Here is a 4058-nt window from a genome sequence, read left to right as displayed (position 1 = left end):
ATATATAAACAGCTCATGCAGCTCAATATTACAAAACCAAAGAAATCAATCAAAAATTGGGCAGAAGACCTAAATAGACATCTCTCCAAAGAAGACATACAGATGGCCAAGTGGCACATGAAAAGCTGCTCAACATTACTAATTATTAGAGAAATGCAAATCAAAACTACAATGAGGTATCACCTCACACCAGTTAGAATGGGCGTCATCAGAAAATCTACAAACAACAAATGCTGGAGACAGTGTGGAGAAAACACAACCTTCCTGCACTGTTGGTGGGAATGTAAATTGACACAGCCACTTTGGAGAACGGTATGGAAGTTCCTTAAAAAACTAAAAATAGAATTAACATATGACCCAGCAATCCCACTAGTGGGCATATACCCAGAGAAAACCATAATTCAAAACGACACACGCACCCCAGTGTTCATTGCAGCACTATTTACAATAGCCAAGTCATGAAAGCAACCTAAATGCCCATCGACAGATGAGTGGATAAAGAAGATGTGGTACATATATACAATGGAATATTACTCAGCCATAAAAAGGAATGAAATCGGGTCATTTGTAGAGATGTGGATGGATCTAGAGACTGTCATACAGAGTGATGTATGTCAGAAAGAGAAAAACAGATATCATATCTTAATGCATATATGTGGAATCTAGAAAAATGGTACAGATGAGCCGGTTTGCAAGACAGAAATAGAGACACAGATGTACAGAAGAAATGTATGGACACCAAGGGGGGAAAGTGGTGGGGGGTGGTGGTGGGATGAATTGGGAGATTGGGGTTGACATATATACACTAATATGTATAAAATAGATAACTAATAAGAAACTGCTGTATATATAAAAAGAAAAAGCTTGTACAATGGTACTAATACAAATTTCATTGTGCTCTTCCTCTACTTCTTGACAAACAGGCTATCTTCTGGGGAAATTCACAAGATAAATTACCTGGCTACTTTCTCTTTAAATACTGGCTGTGAGAGGAACTAACTTCATATTTTAAAAAAGATCATGTTTATAATACATATATTAGTGATTTTTTCCAACTGAGAATTTTTTTCCATTAAAAATTCAGCACAGAAATAAGAAAATGTTTCAGTGAATGGAGATACCAAAAATCCCATTACAAATTCCTTTCAAATTTTTCTTAAATTTTTAATTTTTATTGGAATATAGTTGATTTACAATGTTGTGTTTGTTTGTGCTATACAGCAAAGTGAATCAGTTAAACATATACATATATCCACTCATTTTTAGACTCTTTTCCCATATAGGTCATTACAGAGTACTGAGTAGAGTTCCCTGTACTATATATAGTAGTGTGTATATGTCAATTCCAAGCTCCCAGTTTATCCCTCCCCTTCTTCCCACCCTAGTAACCATAAGTTTGTTTTCTACATTTGCGACTCTATTTCTGTTTTGTAAATAAGTACATTTGTATCATTTTTTTAGATTCCACATATAAGCGATATCATATGATATTTGTCTTTGTCTGACTTACTTCACATAGTATGATAATCTCTAGGTCTGTCCATGTTGCTGCAAATGACATTATTTCATTTTTTATATGGCTGAGTAGTTTCCATTGTATATATGTACCGCATCCTCTTAATCCATTCATCTGTTGATGGACATTTAGGTTGCTTCCATGTCTTGGCTATTTTATTTTTTATTTTTTATTTTCTTTAAAGAAAAGGGTGGAATTTAATTTTTATTTACAGGACACTGCAAGATATGAAATTCCACACAGAAATAAGAAACCCATTGAGAGGAGAAGCTTCATACAGTATGTACCGTTTGGAACTGTTCAAGTATAGTTTCTTTGTAAAAAGTGCTACAATAACAAACCACGTGTAAAGAGTTCTTAGTAGAGAAACAGTAAGACAAACTTCTACCAAACATAGTACACAACAAACAACTTTATGCCTCAGATGTACAATCTAAAAGTTGAAGGTCCCAGCAGTGCCATCCTGAACTTGGAATGTATACCCTTCAGAGGTAGTTTCTGGCACAACATTTTGATCTTCCTCTTCCTCCACAGAGAAATACTTCTCAATCAAGTTTAATGAAGCTTTGTACAGACTCATTTTCATGGTTTTGTAGAGCTTCAATTTTGTCCAAACCTCCACATTCTTCAATCTTTATACTAAGTTTCTCAGTTTCACCTAGTTTCTCAGCAGCCTGAAAGATATTTGAGATGGCATCCAGAATAACCAGAATAATTTTAGTGTCTTTCGCAGTTAGGAGGTTCATCAGCGGTTCTATTATGCCACAGTGAACAAGGTATACGATCTGCTCAACTGTTCCGCCACTTGTGTAGTTGGTCACAGCCCATACAGCTTCCTTTTGTGTCCTAAAGTTGGCTTTAGAGAGAACGTCAACAAGAAATGGGACTAATCCATGATTTACAACTTGTTGTATCTGGTCCTGGTGGCCAGCCGTGATGTTTGACATTGTCCACGTAGCTTCCTTCTGAATATTAGTTTTGGAGTTTGTTAGCAGGCTGGGAAAGATGGCAAGTGCTCCTGCATCTATTACAACCTGAGTCTGTTCATCTGTCCCAGTGACAATATTCCCTATGGCTCTTAGCGCGGGAGTCACAATTGGCAATTCAGTAGCTCCTAAAAGCTTCACAAGTTGGGGTACAACCCCAGTTTTCACAACCGTTTCAATCCATTCATTTGGACCATCGGTAAGGTAGGAAATAGCCCAGCAGGTATCAGCTAAAACTTCTGGATCATCGTGATGCAGGAGACGAACTAAAGTAGGAAGAATTTACTCAACAGCATCTAAGGGGGATGCAGGATTCTTGTTGTGACAAAGATTTGAAAGTGTCCAGGTAAGATTACGTAAGTAACCACATGCTAAAGATGACAAATCAGGAACCTCCAAAAGTGCAAACCGTGGGTCAACTGCATCATACTTGATAACCAAGTCTTGGAAAACCGATCCATCACCTGCAGTGTTTCCTAGAGCCCATACAGATTGTTCACTGATGTGAGTGTGGGGAGATGCCAACAGAGAAATGAATGCTGGGATAGCACCTCCATCTACCACAGCCTTGGTCTGTTCTGATGTCCCGGAAGCAATGTTAGTGAGGGCCCAAGCAGATTCAAACTGAATGGGACTACAATCAGTTCTGCCCAAGAAGGACACAAATTTTGGAATCAAACCAGCCCGGATTATGCTGACTATAGGGGGCTGTTTTTCCCTGGAAAGCAGTTTCCTAGCAGCTTGAGTAGCTTGGAGCTGGCTTTCCAAATTGTTGCTATTTATGCCTTTGACAATGTCATCAACAGACCGATTTACAGTGTGCTGGTTGTTGCGGTTTTCCTGCAGTGGAGAAGCAGCAGCATCTGGAAAAGAGCTGACATTTCTCCTTTTCAGCATCTGGTCACCCTTCTTAGCTTTCCTGAGCTCCACATTCACTTCTATTCGGCGCCGCCTCATTTCTGTACTGTCTTTCCCCTTGTTCTTGAATCTGTTAAGGCAGGCAGATGGTGAATTAGCATTCTCACTGATGGACATCGTTATGAGACAAAGGGAGAAAGCTACACAGCCGGCTCAAGCTTCCACAGGAGGCGGTGCGGGGCGCACAGGCTACGGATCAACTGCACTAAACGTCCACCACGGTCAGCCCGAGGACGGTGTCTTAGCTATTTTAAATAGTGTTGCTATGAATACTGAGGTGCATATATCTTTTCAAATTATGGTTTTCTCTGGATATATTCCCAGGAGTGGGATTGCTGGATCATATGGCAGTTCTATTTTTAGTGTTTTAAGGAACCTCCATACTGTTCTCCCTGATGGTTGTACTAATTTACGTTCCCACCAACAGTGGAGGAGGGTTCCCTTTTCTCCACACCCTCTCCAGCATTTATTCTTTGTAGACTTTTTGATGATGGCCATTCTGACCGGTGTGAGGTGATACCTCATTGTAGTTTTGATTTGCATTTCTCAGATAATTAGTGATGCTGAGCATTTTTCATGTGCTTTTTAGTTATCTGTATGTCTTCTTTGGAGAAATGTCTATTTAGATCTTCTGCCTG

The 4058-nt window shown here is 39.3% G+C and overlaps 1 pseudogene; it reads right to left on the bottom strand.

Annotated features, from left to right (window-relative positions):
• Nucleotides 1–1790: 1790 nt before the first annotated feature.
• On the bottom strand, nucleotides 1791–3537 carry LOC137763729 (importin subunit alpha-1 pseudogene; annotated as a pseudogene).
• Nucleotides 3538–4058: the final 521 nt, after the last annotated feature.

Source organism: Eschrichtius robustus, chromosome 4, assembly GCF_028021215.1.
Source record: "Eschrichtius robustus isolate mEscRob2 chromosome 4, mEscRob2.pri, whole genome shotgun sequence".
NCBI classification, from domain to species: domain Eukaryota; kingdom Metazoa; phylum Chordata; class Mammalia; order Artiodactyla; family Eschrichtiidae; genus Eschrichtius; species Eschrichtius robustus.
The sequence above is the reverse complement of the archived record's forward strand: the minus strand, read 5'-3'. Positions and strand labels throughout refer to the sequence as shown.